The sequence below is a fragment of the Carassius carassius genome, chromosome 5 (genome assembly GCF_963082965.1).
Source record: "Carassius carassius chromosome 5, fCarCar2.1, whole genome shotgun sequence".
NCBI classification, from domain to species: domain Eukaryota; kingdom Metazoa; phylum Chordata; class Actinopteri; order Cypriniformes; family Cyprinidae; genus Carassius; species Carassius carassius.
The window spans coordinates 31,220,232-31,238,605 of NC_081759.1; positions in this window are offsets into that span (position 1 = coordinate 31,220,232).

Below are 18,374 nucleotides of genomic sequence, written 5' to 3' on the forward strand. Positions count from 1 at the left end.
CTTTCAATTCTTTCTCCCACAAGGCCCGGGGAATCGGCATGACATAAGCGCCTTCCTCTCGAGGCGGAGGTCGGAAGACAGAAGGAGAGGAGGAAGGAGGAAAAGAGAGACGGGGCTCGATAAGCACCACTATCAGAACGCACCCAAACACAGCGTCCGGCTGTTCTCCCTTCTGCAGGCAGAGGAAAACAGATACCCTTAGCAGGTTTGGGCACTTTTCCATGCTGTCTCTTCCCTCTTTTGTCACCCATTTCAATAGGTAGGGCTCAAAGAGGATGTCTGTTAGGATGTTCGTGACAAAGAATAAATACAGCAATTGTCTTCTGCACAAGAGGTTTTATCGTGTGTGTGAAACTCTCCAGAGTAAGCTGAGGGAATAAAGGCTTGTTCAGTGTATGTTGTTGGCTGTTTTAGACAAGTAGAAACAATTCAAGAAAGAAATTTAAAAAACAAGCATGTGAGCAAATGCACGTGTCATTACTTATTTCACTCACATCTTTCTTTAGCTTATCCTATATCCGCTCATCCTGTATCCCCCACTGAGCCATCACTTTCCTGATCTCTCCATCTCTCCTAATGAGCAGACACTCTTCTTGACCTGTGCCGCCATCTACTAATGTCTTAAATCTAATTACCATCGGTTTGTCACAGTTTATGCAGATGGAGCTCACTCATTCCCCTCAGGTTGAATATAGCACCTCTCACAAACTAGTGTGAAACCAGGTTTAAAATGTTCCACCACAGAGTGGATGCAAAACAAAAATGAGTTGTCTTAAGACGCATGTATTGACATGATAAAGAGATTTAAAAAGTAAATGTGTTAGGGATAGCTCACCCAAAAAAGGAAATTCTGTCATCATTTAAACTCCCTCGAATCATTCTATACAAGAATATTTCTTTTTCATCTTTCTTCTACGTAATAACCAGGATTGTTTAGTTTTTTTTTTATATTTATGTCCAAAACAGTTTTGGTTAGCATCAACTTCCACTTTATGGACCAAAATGGATACCTTTCTCAAAATGTCTTTTTTTTTTTTTATGTTCTTCTAATAAAAAGAAAGCTATGCAGATTTGGAACGTAATGAGGGTCAGTAAATGATGACAGAATTGGCATTTTTGGATGAACTGTCACTTGTTGCTCATGTTGCACCACATTTCATTTTAGGCATTTTTACAGTGTTGCACATTTTAACCAATCACACGCAATTCTGTTGAGCTTAGGAATTCAATGACCGATCAGAGGCGTTCAGATGAGTCATCGCCAAAACTCATCAATTTTGAGTGCGTGCTGTATTCCGTGAAATTCTCTCATCATAAACAACAAAGTGCAGATGCATGTACTGTACAATGTAAGTAAAGATTCATTTCAGAGTGTATATAGCTTCAGTGACTATAATGAACGTTGGTTCACCCTCCGCCTATGCCTACAATGCTCTAAATGAAGAACCCTGGCATTAATTATTGTTTCAGATTTGACAGTGCGACTGATTGTGGGTTAGTCAACCTGGGAAATTTCCCTCTGCGATGGCCAAAATCTTGATTTGAAACAGAATGTACAGCATCTAACACCCATAGCTGTAACACGGGAAGTAAGGCCACCCTAAAAGTGCCTCTCAAAGAATAACCAGGAGGGCTGTGCACTGGCCAGATATTCTTATATGTGGACTTAGGACTTATGTTGATAGAAGGAAACCCAATCGAGCATCATACAGAAGTGGAGAGAGAGAGAGATATAGCAAGAGCTAGAGAGAGAGATTGCTCATGTGTGACCTTGACCACCAGCATAAACAGTAGCATCCTGTGAAACCGGATTGCATTCACAAACCGGATTGCATCAGTGGTCAGCAGGTAACCAACAGGAGGTTCTTAGTTCAGCTTTGTTTATGAAAAATTAAGGGAAAGCAACACCTTTGCTCTCTTGCGATCTATGCCTTATGTCCACTCCTTATCAACAGAGATAATGAACAAGTGTGTGTGTGTGTGTGTGTGTGTGTGTGAGTGAGAGGAACACAAGCTGTTTGTCATTAATTAAAGGAATATTCCGGGTTCAGTCAACACTACTCATTTCCACTTGACCCTCCTTTTCCTTTTAAAGTTAAAACCTGGGTTACATTGGAAGTCAATAGTGCCAATCTGTACATTTTAAAATGCTCACTGTTTTAATCGTACAGCCACCACAAGACATATATTATATATTTCTAGCATTGCAACATCGCTTACTAACCTTTTCTTTGTAATTACATGTTAAATTTTAAATCTTTTTTTTAAATGACACCATAACCCTATGTAACTCTAAAATATCTATAAAACATGTTAACAGAAGACTAAATTTAGGTTAAGCTTCACATTTCTGCCTTTAAGTCATCCAAAAATTTGCCATCATTGTAACCCTGGTATTTATTTCTTTAAAGGTAATCAACATTATACAATGGCGTTGACTAATCTTAACTTATATATGATCCGGTATATTCCTGTAAGTGCAAAGACTAATGCCAAACCCCAAGAATGAATCTACTGTAGGTGCTCGTTCCTTCGGTTTCCTCAAGGTGGAGCAGGGCTTTGGAAAGGAGAATCTTCAAATGCACAAAGAACTCAGTCAGTTAGTAAGAGGTTTCTGGGATGGATGAAGCCTGTTTGGGGGTGGGGGGGTGTGAGTGGAGGGAGGGATGGGCTTGGCCTTGGCTGCGCTCGGCAGGGTTTGATCAGCCTGGCTCAGGGCTGATCACACTCGCGTTGATTAACAAGCTGCGCAAACACACTGGGCATGATTGAGCTGCCCGGGTAAAGAAAATAACCGGCAATCTACGAGAAGCCCAGGACACACATGCCTTTCACTCGTCTCTCCTCAACCCCAAACAGCCTCATACATACATGCACACATCAGAAACAGCTCGCTCCTTGCTTTAGTTCCTCTCGTCAGAAATCTTTCTGTCCTTCCCAATCATTTTTCACCCCCACTGTTTTGCTTTGCTTAAATATGCAGTGCACAAAGTGCTGAGGTAATCACATACTCTCCATAGTCTATCATATGGCTATTCATAGTGGTGCTCCCTCATGACTTTTTTTTCTCAACTTTGTTGACTGTAACTTAGCTTGTCTAAAGCTCACTGATCACTCTGGGGCAGCAATCTGTGGACATACACCCACACGCACACTAGATTTCTATTTAAGCATTGTGTTTAGGTACTTGTGGGGGGTTAAAAAAAGAGGGCGCACCTCCGCCCCCTCACTCTCCTTCACACACACACTTACCCTCCTGCTTTTGCAAACTGCAAATGAAACCAGATGGACTCATTTATTGCCAATTAGCTCCAACGCTGTAAGAGAAGCCTCACCTATACAGTTTAAACTTTTTTATTGAAACCTCCCAGCACCTCTAACACTGCATCTCAATAAGAGGGCCTAACATCTTTATAACCTCCGCCTCCCACCAGTGCTGGGAAAGAAGGAGAAAGAGGCTGTAATCTTTGAGGTTTCTTTCCAGGCAGATTTAAATGTATATAGAAATATATACCTATATCGTTGGCTCATTTGCTTACAAGGCTGCATTTATTTGATCAGAAGTACATTGAAAACTAAAATATTGTGAAATATTATTATCATTTAAAATGATTGTTTTCTATTTTAATATACTTGCTATCATTTCTATGGTGGCAATGCAGACTTTTCAACAGCCATTACTCGTCATAAATCATTCTAATATGCTGATTTGCATCGTGAAACTTTTTTTTCCAGAATTCTTTAAACAAGAAACATTTAGAAATATTTTGTAAAAATGTCAAATAAAAATAAATGAATCTCAAATTTATATTCCATGGCTATGTATTTATTTATCTTATTCATTATCCCTCACATATCTTTATTTGCTCAGTGTTCATTAAATTTCTAATACGTTTGTTTTGTTTGGATTTATATACACATATCAGTCATAGTTATAATGTGAACACGGGACAGCATTGAAGACTCAAAAGGTCTTTGCACAACTTTACACCCACGGTAGTGAGCAAACAGGAAACGGCTAAAGAGGGGTGAACACATGTCATTAATCCATGGAGCCACACATTTGGAGTTCCCAAGAGGAAGATTTCCCATTAACATGTCTTTTTAGTCATTTAGGCCAGATGTACACTGTGAACTCCATACCAGTTTCAAACAATAATGCTTTCTTTTCATTCTTGTGGCATGCTGTTACTCAGTTAATTTGTTAACTGTAATGATGTTAAGGTTGAGGAGCAGACCTTTGGTGTTTCTTTAATCTAAAGGCCATCTGTATGCATTCATGCAGCTCTAACTTGGTGGAGCCAAGGCCATGGGTTTAATTCCTTGAAAATGCCAAATTTTAGGCTAAATATATGATGATTTACTGAAGATTTATAAAGTGATTTATATTTGGTCACTTATGACATGTTTACTCTGTTGCCTTGCTTTGTCTACCATGTAATTTCCTGTTGATTTCACCATGGGTATCAAACAGTTTGAAGTTTAATGTAATGAATATGCATCCAATCGCTTTCTATTAATTTTTAGATGCATGGCAGCTGGTTTTACAGACTCTGAGGCTAAAAATTTTGAGTTCCTCACATTCAAATGCCAAAGCAATAAAGTCTGAAAAGTTGCACATGTAAATGCAGCCCCTTGCATGCTTGCTTATGAAATATTTGGGCTTCATTGATTATGCTTTCAGCTAACAATTCATTGTAATATTGGAAGCTCTACTTAACACATTTCATAATGGTGTGGTCCGTTTCCCTACAAAATCTGCATGAAAAATGTAAGGGGGAAAGGTCCACCCATTTAATCTTTGCTCTTTAGGTTTCAGTTTTGCTAGCTTCTGTAAGTTCAGGAATGCTAGCTTCTGTAAGTTGGGAACATTAAATGTTCCACATACAATCTAATTAAGTACAGGGCCTACCACTGAAACCTCATATCAGTTACACACACCTCATGACTCTAATTAAGACTTCACATAACTCTGACTGTCCCTTTATCAATTATTTGACTTGTTTTGTCACTGTTTTGAATGTGTGTCGATGGACATGAACCATTAGCCTCGTGTTCCATGTGACTTCGCTCTTGTTTTATTTTTCTCTCCACCCTCTCTAAGCAAAGCCATATGTCTGCTGACTTGCATGTCACACGGCTCATTGGCACACAGCCCCGCCCACCTCCTAACATGTCCTGCCCACTTTCTGCTCTCCTCCAATCAGTTTGCTGCTAACCCAAAATAACTGTGGGGAGCATTTTAAAGTTATTTTCATTTACTTTACTAATGTAATTTTCTTAACCATTTTTTATTTTTATTTTTATCAGTGCTACTCTTTTGTTAGCAAATGTAAGTGCTCAAAGAGAGAATGAAAAGTTTCTTGTCATTTACTCATGTAATTTCAAACCTGTGGAACCAAAAGGGAGTGTTTTAAAAAAAAAAATAAAATTGTTCACTGTTTTTGCCTATAGACACGATGGAGTGCAAAATTTTTTGCTTTAAGGGTACAGGAGTCTGTAAGATAGCAACCATTTTTGCACTTTCCTTTCTGATAGTTTATGGACAGAGACATTAAACATAAAAAATTAGCCACTGGATAAGATTTACAGACTCAAAAAGAATCCACAGAAGTTCTGTGAGGGAAGAAGACACATTGATGAAGCACTGAAGTTATTTGTGTCCAGGCTGAAGGAAACACATCCAGCTAAATTGTGTGTGTGCTGTTTCAGTGGACTGAAAATGATGAGGAAGAGGTTATTTTCAGTGCTCCTCATTGAGACTGGCGCTAATTGTCCCTGCAATGCTAATCAGTTCCGCCAATCCCTAGTGGGCCAGAAAGAGAGACCAATTTTCCTGTTACTGATCTCAAGTGTGTGGAGGTGAAGGTATGTGTGTGAATTTACATGTCTGTCTTTACATTTATGTTTATGTCTTAATCCACAGATTCAAAGAAGTGCAAAACACCCAAAGAGTTGCCCTGAGAGTCACAGTATAGGTGCTTGGTTAGTGGGTCTAGCCATTGTGCTATTGACATCTTTTAAATTAAATTTTAAAGAAATTATTTCAGGCAGGGGTGTGATTTATATAACCTTTTACAACCCATTTGAAACTAAATTATAAACAAAACCTTAATGGCCAATCGGGGATTAACCTGATCTAAGAAGTTAACCGTTCTGTGGTAGGCTTGATCAGCACATGACCAGATGGACAATATTATTTCTGTTGTGTTTACAGTTTTAGTTACAAGATTGTGCATGGGTGCAACTGACATTAAATACATTAAATGTGGAAACACCATAGCGGCAATTTCAATCTGGTCAACCAGCTGGATTCTCCCTGGAGGATTTAGCCCAGCGAGTGCAATTTATGTCTATATCTGACTATATCTGATTTCTGTATTCAGTCTTTATGAAGTCCCTTGAGTCATGCTAAAATGAAATTGTAGGTCTTGAGTATGTTAACAGTGCAATCAACCAACCTAACATTTAAATTAAGTTCTACCTACTATATAGAAATATGTAAACAGATGAAGACCATCTTGCTCCATTCCTATATCCTCATACTTAATTACTCATAAAAATAACAAATAAAAGTTGCTAGACAGATGTTGGAAATGAGACCTGAAAAAGTCATTAACAAACTGGATTTCTTCGCTCAAAGCAAAACATAATTCTTAGCACTGAAGACTATACGGTTACGGTCATTAGTTCACCCATTTAGGGTTGGCTCTTTACCAATTATTTACCTTTATATCATTCCAAATATGCATTGTGCATTTCTTTAGTCTGTGGAACATGTTTTTTTTTTTTTGTATACCATTGAGTCTCACTGTGTATGGGCAAAAACTGTCTTTTAAAAATTCTTGAAAATATCTTTTGTGTTTTAGAATGACATGAGGGTGAGTTTCAAAATGTCATTTTGAGTGAACTATCCCTTTAAGGCAGAGTGCAAGTGAAGCTCTGCTTTGTTTAAGTGGAGAGCATTTACATCTCATAGTATGTGGCATAACATCTTCTCAGAAGAATATTTATAGAAGCAGTGTATATAACAGGTGATGTGATTTCAGCAGGACATTTAAAAGTGTGACGTCTGACCAGTCTTTCCTGCCAACAGTAGCCTTTTCTAGATGAGGAGTGCTGTGGAGACGTGGGAGGGGTGGATGGGGTGTTAGCGGCCTTAATCAACAAATGACTGTAGCACTATTGTCAGCTCCAGTCCCCCTCATTAAAACATTCCCCAAACTGCCCACGTTGCCCGTAAAGTCCCCTCTTTATTTTTAGGTGTCTAATTAGGGGCCTTTGGCTTAGGCTTCTCACTCTGTGTCGACTTTAAAGGGGTAATTAGGGAGATTATGTCTAGGCTGCTGTAAGAGTTTAGGGAAAACCGACCAAATGGATGGATGGATCAGGCTGAAGTCTGGAGCAGGTAGAAGAGCATAAGGTTGCGTTCCTATTGGGCACCAGCTTGGCATTATGAGGCTGGCAAGACAAACGTCCCACAAACCAGAAGTTATGAATAACCACTGTTTCCATTACAGTGGTTACACTTTTGTAGTAAAGTAAATTTATTAAACAAAATATTTAAAAAATTAGGACTGATTCAATATATCAAATAAATATCAATAAAATATTTTTGGAATGAATGGCTTAGTACAATCAGTTTACATTTAAGATTTGGGTTCATCGGTTAACTTGTGTAAAGACTGGTATGGAGGTTGATTTATACAATGGTGCTTTTTATTAATCTCAGTTACACTCCTCCATAACAATACACCACTCTTTTGTATTTGTTCCATTTTGCTCTTTATTTCTCAGACTAAGTTTGAGAGAGGAATCTGCTAGATGAGTTTTCTCTTACAGTACTGTTTTTTTAATGATATATTAATGCTTTATAGTAATAATATATTAATTAATCTTTAAAAGAGTCATTTTACATTTACATTTACATTTAATCATTTAGCAGACGCTTTTATCTAAAGCGACTTACAAATGAGAACAATAGAAGCAGTCAGGTCAACAAGAGAACAACAACAGTATACAAGTGCCATGACAAGTCTCAGTTAGTCTAGTATAGAACGCATAGGTAGTTTTTTTTTTTTTTTTTTTTTTTTTTATTAAAAGACAAGAAAAGGAAAAGTGCTAGTGTTAGTTGGTTAAGTGCAGGCGAAAAAGATGAGTCTTTAGCTGTTTCTTGAAAATGAGTAAAGACTCAGCTGTACGAATTGAGATTGGGAGGTCATTCCACCAGCTGGGGACAGTCCAGGAAAAGGTCCTTGAGAGTGATTTTGAACTTCTTTGGGATGGTACCACAAGGCGTCGATCACTTGCAGAGCGCAAACTTCTGGAGGGCACATAAGATTTAACCAATGAGTTTAGGTAAGTTGGTGCCGTGCCAGTGGTCGTCTTGTAGGCTAGCATCAGTACCTTGAATTTGATGCGAGCAGCTACTGGTAGCCAGTGTAACCTGATGAAGAGCGGAGTAACGTGAGCTTTCTTTGGCTCATTGAAGACAACCCTCGCTGCTGCATTCTGGATCAATTGCAGAGGCTTGACAGTACATGCAGGAAGGCCCGCCAGGAGAGCATTACAATAGTCCAGTCTGTAGAGAACAAGAGCTTGGACAAGAAGTTGGGTTGCTTGCTCTGACAGGAAGGGTCTAATCTTCCTAATGTTGTATAAGGCAAACCTGCAGGACCGGGTAGTTGTAGCAATGTGGTCTGTGAAGCTTAACTGATGATCCATCACAACTCCTAGGTTTCTAGCTGTCCTCGAAGGAGTAATGGTTGATGAGCCCAGCTGTATAGAGAAGTTGTGATGAAGCAATGGGTTAGCTGGAATCACCAGGAGTTCTGTCTTCGTAAGGTTAAGTTGAAGGTGATGGTCATTCATCCAGCTAGAGATGTCACTCAGACAGGCTGAAATGCGAGCAGCTACCGTCGGGTCATCTGGTTGGAATGAGAGGTAGAGTTGGGTGTCATCAGCGTAGCAGTGATAAGAAAAGCCATGCTTCTGAATGACAGATCCTAATGATGTCATGTAGATTGAGAAGAGAAGTGGTCCAAGTACTGAGCCTTGAGGAACCCCAGTAGCAAGGTGGTGTGACTTTGAAACATCACCCCTCCAAGACACACTGAAGGATCTGTCAGAGAGGTAGGACTTAACCCACAGGAGTGCTGTTCCAGAGATGCCCATCTTTCTGAGGGTGGACAGGAGAATCTGGTGATTAACAGTGTCAAAAGCAGCAGAAAGGTCCAGTAAGATGAGTACCGAGGATTTTGAAGCTGCTCTTGCTAGTCGCAGGGCTTCAGTAACCGAGAGCAGAGCAGTCTCAGTTGAGTGGCCACTTTTGAAGCCAGATTGGTTGTTCTGTACAAGGAACATAGAAAACTGGTTGAACACAGCTCGCTCAAGTGTCTTTGCAATGAATGGAAGAAGGGATACTGGTCTGTAGTTTTCAAGAAGCGCTGGATTTAGAGATGGTTTCTTGAGCAGTGGGCTTACCCGAGCCTGCTTGAATGCTGAGGGAAATGTTCCAGAGTGAAGAGAGGAGTTGATAACGTGAGTAAGCGAAGGTATGACTGAAGAAGAGATCGCTTGAAGGAGGTGAGTGGGGATCGGATCAAGTGGACAAGTAGTAGGATGATTGGACAGGAGAAGTTCGGAGACGTCCATCTCTGAGAGTGGGGAGAAGGAGGAGAAAGAGTGTGCATCGGTCATTGTGAAGTTGTCCTCAGTCTGCGGTGTGGAGAATTGGCCGCTGATGGATCTCGTCTTATTTGTGAAGAAAACTGCAAAGTCGTCCGCTGTAAGACTCGATGGAGGAGGTGGTGGCGGCGGATTAAGAAGAGAAGAGAAAGTCTTGAAGAGTGTCCGAGCGTCACAAGAGCTGTTAATTTTGTTGTGGTAGTAGGATGTTTTAGCCGTGAAGACATTTGCAGAGAAGGAAGAGAGGAGAGACTGATACACACTGAGGTCTTTTAATATTGAACATTAATATTATTAATGCAAATGCTAAATGATATGCCATATAATATTATTTAAAAGGAATGCATTTCCTGTTTGGTGTCAATGAATTACACTTGAGCCTTCCTGGTGGCACTGTAGGGGAACATAATACAATCAAGTTTTGGAAAAACTGAGAAATGTGATATCGAAAGTGTAATTAGCAAATCCAGTAGAAATTCCTAGCTTGTCTTAAACAGCATGCATGCTGTTTTCAAATACCCAGATAAAAATTCCTAGCAATTTCCTTTAAATTCCCACAGGGATGTCTGCAGAGGAACTCATTACAAACGCATACACTGCCCTTTTTAGGAGACAGCTGAGTCAGGCTAAGATTTGGTGCAAAATCTGAGGTCCATTTCATTTCTAGCTCTAGTCCTTAGAGAGTGGAATTATACATTATAAATAAAAGCCATTTCTGGCTTTAGCATGGAGCGAATCTTTACTAGAGCCAGACAGAAAAACAGAGGGGGAGTGGGGAGGGTGGCACTGGACCAGCATGGTGTAATGGAGTTGGAAGTGTCCTTAATTACACATGTGGCTCTGTGACTGTGCAAGTGTGAGGTGAGTGAATCTGCTTGAGAGAGATAGAGTCACACTGTCAGAATAAACCATAACGAAAGACATAAGCATCATTATTAAAATCATAAACCTAAAAAAAGAAAAAAAAAGATTCTAGAAAGAGAAATAAAATGATTCTGTATGTAGACAGAAAAGAAAGAGGAAGCAGAAAAACAGGGAGGAAGGAATAGAGAGGAGTGCTGCTTGGTGTGGGCCCCGTGCTGTAAATTGCATCTGTTCCTAATTAGGGAGTGCTAATGAAGGCCCGTGTTCGTCCCGGTCCCACTGAGAGACGGGCTGGCTCACAGCCTTCATCACAGAGAAACGGAAAAAAGCGAGTGAGAGCGACTTTAAGATCATTTGGTTACTTAACACAGTACCAACTTTATTCCAAACAAAAGACTGAAAGGAAATACAATGGTAAGTGCATCATCTATTTGGATACTCGGGTGATGGTGTCTTGTCTCTTTTTAGGCTTATACACTTCCCTGTGTAAGTGTATGCATGCACGTTTGTAAGCAGCAGGTGTAATTAGCAGGGATTTCTCAGATAACGAGTTTTTCCACACGGTAAGGTCAGGCTGAGTCGGACATTCCCACACCCTGCAGTGAATACAGGTGGCCTTCCTCTTCACCACACCCTCCATGGTGCACACACGCTCACTCGTTTTTGTTGATCACAAGCTCATTGCTAGCATAAATTCACCATCCCTAAAGGGCAAGTCCATTCCAGTCTTTCAAATACTTTAAACCCAAACAGTGAAATTAACTAAATTAAATGAGCTCATTTTACTCAAATGTTACTAAATGATTATTAGACTTAAACTCTCTGAAGAAAAGGTGCAAGAGCTGTCACTTGGGTGGTCGAATGAAGTGCTCATATGGACCGTTTAGGGGTAAACGAGGTACGAAGGTGAACCTTTTGAAAGGGTACTGTCCCAGGGACAGCTTTGTTTTTCTGAGAGTGAATGCAAAAAAAAAGTTCTGTGAGCTCAATATTACTGAATGATTTCTATTTAGGGTTAGGGTTTGTATTTTTGCATAAGATCAATGCAGGGAGAGATATGTTGATGCGCTGCTGTCTATGGAGGGACATAAATTCTCAGAAACCTCTCAGATTTAATAAAAAATATCTTAAATTGTGTTCTAAAGATGAACAAAGGTCTTAAGTATTTGGAACGACGTGACGGTGAGTAATTAATGACAGAATTTTCATTTTTGGGGTGAACTATCTTTTTAACATGCTGGTGTAGTAAACATCAAAATTTAAATTTCTAGCTTTGGTGACCCATACTTGGAATTTGTGATCTGCATTTAACCCATCCAAGTGCACAAACACTAGTGAACACACAGAGTGTGCAGTCATATTGGGGGAGCAGTTGGGGGTTCGTGCCTTGCTCAAGGGTCACACTTCAGTCGTGGTATTGAAGGTGGATGAGAGTGCCGGTTATTCACTTCCCCCACCTACACTACAATCCCCGCCCATACCTGAGACTCAAACCCACAACCTTTGGGTTACAAGGCCGACTCTTTAACCATTAGGCCATGACTGCCCCATTATCAATACCATAAACTAAATTTTGTGAGCAAATTCCTATAATTTCTACAGGTTTCACATGAGGCCAAAGATTTCCCCTCACAGTTTTCACTCAATTTCAAGCTTGTTGTACATATACACCAACAAAAAGCTACTTGGTTTGAAAGTGACTTCTGTGTGAGCTGTACATTGTACATTTATAACCTCTACGCTATTGGCAATAAATGATGGACCTTTTTTTGTCACAAAATTTGGCCTCACCCTTAATCTATGAGTTTGAATTGATGTAGCTAAATATCGCAAATGTTTTGATCTCTGCTAACTTATTATAGTTTATAGTAAAGCTCAGAAAAAACATCAGGAAGTGGTCTGGAAAGGCACTCCCTGACTGGAAGCACCATTTGACCAGAGGATGGAATGCAACCAAAGTGTAAAGCTATTGGTGTGGCACTCTCACAGTCCTCAGTAAAGGTATTTAACTCAAACAAAAGGAGCAGCTTGTGCACTTCCCCTCCCAATTACTGACCACGAAAGGGGTAAACAGAGCTCCCCTCCAATCTCTCCTACATCTCCCGCCACCCAGGCCAAACTGCGGCCCTTTGATCAGCCTGGAGCTCATTAATGCTCTTATCTGCTTTAATTAGCTCCCAGGGTCACGGCGGCCCCTCTAAAGCCGACCCTAGACCAGCTGTTCAAGAACTCAGATCAGCACGCCATGGAGGGCGGGTCTGGGTGGAAGTTGCTTCCAAAAGCGGATACAGGATCAGTTTTTCTGGCTGTAAGTTCAATCATGAAGCTTTATGCGTGTGAAAGTGGAACAGGACCCGTATGAGTAGCTTTAAAGTTTTCACTTGCCATTGCTTTAGATGGGTCAAATGTTATTCCACATACCTTATTTACGTTTTAATATGTCTGCATTTGTGCAAAGCATGGCAAAATCCTCATTAAGGAGTTATTTGAAAGATTAGCTCCAGATTAGGTCATCCCACCCAATGTTACCCATCGGCCAAGAGCCACACACTATCAAGTTTCATGAGGTCCACTGACTATAAAAGCTTACAAAGTTACTCAAGCGTTCAGCTATGCTGCTGGAACTGAGGACAAACATTTGTGTCATTTAAAACGTGTTGTGTTCATGCATACATGTATACAAGCAGGTGTCGGTCCATAGTTGTATAAATGAGCACGCAGCATGTCTCTACTGTACTCACAAGAGAGGGGAATAGTGCATACAAACCAAAGCAATTAATCCTCAGCATGCTCTCCTGCTGCTCTGTAGGACAAACTGCCTTTGAGGCAACTGAAGGTAACCCAGACTATTAACTAGAGGGATCAGGTCTGGACAGAGCCCCCAAATGCAGAGACACAGGGAACTGAGAAGACATTACACAGAGAGTTTTTAATATGAATAAATGGGTTATTGTTGTTATGAAGTACATTTTGAGCTCTATACAGTACAAATCTTAAAACATTAGTATTAAAATTGAAACAAAGTGCTCTATATTTTAATATATTTTAAATATTATTTATTCTGGAAAGCTGAATTTTCAGCAGCCATTACTCCAAACTTCAGTGTCACATGATCTTTCAGAAATCATTCTAATATGCTGATTTGGGACTCAATAAAATGTTCTTATTATTATCAATGTTGAAAACAATTGTGCTGCTTAATATTTTGATCAATTCCTTTCAAAGCAGCAGCCACACAAGCGTTCAAATATGCACACACATATACATGCATTATCACTGAGGTGAGTCTACACATTGCTCTTGGCATCTGCAAGCACCTGTAAGTTTGTGACAGTGTATCAATAATGATTCATTTCATTAACAGCAGACGCGTCGGGTACTCAAATGTGTGCATGCAGCATGTGCACAAACTTATTCGTAGACGTGAAGGTGGGTTGTTAAAAAAAATGGAGCGAAGACGCTCGATGTTGCTAATTCATTTACAGATTTAATTAGATGGATGGAGCCCCTCGCAGTTATTAAAACAGAGGGGAGAAAATGTTGCCAGCACCACAGCACTTTTTAATTATGACTCCAGATCCCTGCTTGCTGACGTCTGGGGAACTGCTTAATTAAAATCCTCATTATTTTACTTTTAATTAGTTCCCCCCTCTTTTGTTTCCTCTCACCATATGGCCATGTTCCATGGTCAAATCAACTTAATTGAGCTAATTAAGCTGATCAGTTTAATTATTCAAAGTCTTCTGATTGGATGGAATTGCTGTCCAGCATCTGTGCACCCCCATTCCCCCTTCATCACCCCCTAATGAAGCATTTTTGTCATTCTCTTCTCCTCTTGTAACTGGCTGTCTCCTTCTCGGTTATGCTCAGATCACGCTCATTTATTTATCAGTGACGTACAAACTATGTCCAGTGACCTCACAGCCCCTGCTGCTGGGACAACAGTCTTCTATTTTTATGTCCCCGAGGTGCTTTACTGTCACATAAATCCCTTTGTAGTAAGATGGGCTGACAACCAAAAACGAAGGCTACTTTGGCCATAAGTAAATTATATTCTCACAATATTTACCTGTTAATAAAAACAGACACTTGCACTCTAGTGTTGTTTTCTGATTGTGACTGGACTGTCTGAGTAAAGTAGGCTAGTTAGGAGGCCATTGGCCATTAGGAGCCATTAGGAGCATTAAAACTGCTAGGCTAACTCTTTTAATGAGAGCCACTAATGAGGGCTGACCTGTTACCTTTCAGTCTTCCTACAGATTTATTTTTGTGTTAAAAGAAAAGATACTGCTGTGTCCTAATCAGCTGCATGCACACATTTTATTGATCTCTTGCTTCATGCTTCTGCTGTGTCACGCCAGGATGCCCCGCCCACACTACAATCTCATTGGACCGAGGTATTGTTGCTCGATGACTAGTTTTTCGGTTATCGGGTCTGACAAATCCTTCACATTCCACAGGGAAACATAACGTCTTAAAAGCATATCCATACTGTGTGCTGAAGCATTACAGAAGTCATGAAAATACAACGTTTATGTTCTTGGTTTTACGCTCTTCAGCTCAGCTGTGGTGCATTGCGAGTGCAACAGAGTGTTCAAACAGATCCACTGTTCTGATTGGATGCATCTTCTGATTGATTGCATCGCATCATTAATTAATTAATTACCTATTAATAAAGCATACTATGGACAAACGTGTAGATAAACCCAGAATATAAATGCATTACGCAGATTTTCATGTTAAGTGAAAATAAAATGCCTTAATAAAAAAATGCCATTGCATGTTTTGTGTTTGTATTCTTGCCTGTGCATCTACTTGCCTATGCATCATCAATAAGGTGTATTGGGTGTATACCAAATTTAATCTTTTAATAACAATAGCCTATAATATTTAATATTCTAATGTTAAGCATTTTAGAATATCCCAAAGACTGGTTGCACCTGGTTTAAACACAGTGTCTATATTTTCTCCTGGAGCTTTTACTGTAAGATTTTTTTTGAAGAAGATGCTATACAAACAGCATTCTGCATCCTAAACTGACTGTAACGTTTCCTTACCCATCTTCAGTCACTCTCTCCCATCTCTCTTTCTCTCCAGTATGCTGTTTGGCACTGTTCTTCACTGCTTCTCTAACACTGAAGCCAAACAGCTGTGGACTTGATGATGCTGGCAGCTTAAAAACAGAGCCGAATCAAGTAAGGAGGCCTGACCATGGCCGTATATATCACAGACAGGCAACAGGATCTGACTCCACAGGCTGCTGAAACAAAAGATAGGTCAAATACTCTGAAGTAACATAGGCAGGGTATTAAACCAAAAGCCTTCTCCTATGACTTATTATACTAAATGACTGAGCATTGGATTAGATTTTCAGAATTTTTAACCTTTGTGGGATATTATTATTTATTAGAGTTAGTTACTGTGGTTAGCACACACTCGATGACACATGGGCATTATAATGGACCTCTTACAACGTGACAGAACTCTCATCCACTTGTCTGAGCTGTTACTGAATATGAATATGGAAGCCTGTTTCGGCCACAGAATCTTATTAAAAAAAAAAGTGATCATCCCTTATTGTACAATTTGGATTTTGTGTTTATATCTCATAATTCAGACACTGCATCCTCACAATTTTGTTTACATCTCGTAATTCTGAGTTTAAATTGGATTTGAGAGATTTGATTGTCACAGTAACCTTTAATTATTTATATTTTAAAAATTCAAGTTTTCATCCCATTCCAGAGAGAGAGAGAGAGAGAGTTCCCAAAATTTATATTTTTTTTATATTTATGTATCTGGCTGATTCATCAAAAGGGACTTGCATTACAATCAATGCTACATTTATTAAGTTCTAAACCTTTGTCACAGATCTGAACAGTCTGAATATTTTTAGAACAACATCACATAAACTTCACACAGAACAATACATAATCTATTATAACCTTTGTTTAGGTTATCACAGAGTGGTTGACCACTGACTTGTAGAAGCCATATTGGCCTATATGTGATGTGATACCTGATGTTCTTAAAGAGTAGTGTAGAACTCTATGCTCTGTGCCTCCCTCAGTGTCTGATAAAAAATATCCCTTCTTCATCTGTTCTGCGTTTTCCCCATCTTCACACAACATGAGGTGAGGAAACAATGTAATTACACCAATTTGCATGTGTTAATTGGATTAATTAGTAAATTGAAGAAAGAAGGGGGGAAATCTATATGCCTGTCCTCACAGACAAGGGCTTCTGGAAATCAGTGCACTTAAAAATAAAGTTTATTTTACAAGTTGGCAAAACCTTGTGGTAAAGCTCTGATTTGAGAAACCGTTAATTGGCTTTTGAATATGTCAGACTAATTAGAAATGCACAGTTGAAGTATGATCCATTTGAATGCAAAGAGCTACTCGAATGGCCAAGGGAGTTTTTATTTTATTTTTGAGATTCACTATCCCCTCCTCTCACTTATCAAGATTTGGAGATAATTGCAATTAGGATAATTTGCATAAGTTAATGAATTTCTTTTCTACTTTCTTTAATGATCTCAGGCCACAGAATATTTATGGAGCACCGAATCTAAAGTACATGGACTCAAGATGTCAGGATGCATGGGATCCCAGATTGGCTTTAAGAGAACCTCCAAATGATTTGAGTTGGTCAAATGGTACGACAAAGATCTGACAATCTGAATGCAAATGCAATAATACTGTAAATATTCACCATAATGTGTTTGCCTCACAGGAGTTTTCATTGCAAGCTTTTTTCCTGATTTATGTTTGCACTGACAGGTATACCTGTGATTTTTATTTATTTCTTTATTTTTTACCTTTTTGATGCGAAAACTCCCAAAATGTGATCCCTGGGAGAAGAAATTTTAATTATTTTAAGTTTACATTTGACATTAAAAACAGATTTTATCATAATTATTTTATTCTGTCAACAAAATTGGATAAAAATAAAGTTTTGAACTGATGACTTTAAAAAACAAAAAAAACAAGCCATTTCATAATATACAGGGAAACGTCATCGTTTTTAATTTTAGGTTGTTTTTTTCCTCAGTGTGATCTAACTCCGCACAGTTAAGATTCCACAAACACACATGTAATTCTTCAATGTGAAAAGTCACAGCTGGCTTTTACACCTCCTTCCCAACACACACACAAACCAACAGCCATAATAAGGGATGCTTGGCTTCAATTTTTCTCATAAGAAACGCAAAGGAAAGGAACATTTTTTATTAATCGTAAAAGTAAATTGGAAAGGAACACCTTGTGATTGCAGGCCAAAGGTAGTTGAAAAAAGAGAGATGGGTTTAATTAGCTAATTAAATAAACAAGATATGGGGGAGTTTAATGCCAAAAAGCAATTACCAGAAATGCCATAATGAGAAAACTTCTCGAACCTCAGCAAATCAGATCAGAATAAGGCAGATTTTGAAGTAGTAAATGAAATCTTGAGAGGATAGCCGGAAGAAAGAAAAGGGCGGAAATATATCATTCCTTTCTGTAGCGACGTTCACAAAGACGCACAATACCTCCCTTTAGCAAGACCCGCAGATTGAAGTCACTGCAAGAGAAATAAAAAGTTCTGCTCAAATGCCTTTTATTACTCTCTCTAACGATGTGGATGCACGAGTTTGTGTTGAAATCTGGAGGTAATGAACCATGTTTTTGGCCAAGGACTATTGGAGAGCCATCTCGACTTCCAATGAGTGTCCAACACACAGAGCCAAAACCATTAAATGTTGATGAACACAGAGCAGAGATGTCAAGACTGTATTTGTGATGATTATAGTTTTTTTAATTAAGTACTTTTTTCTTTTACAGACA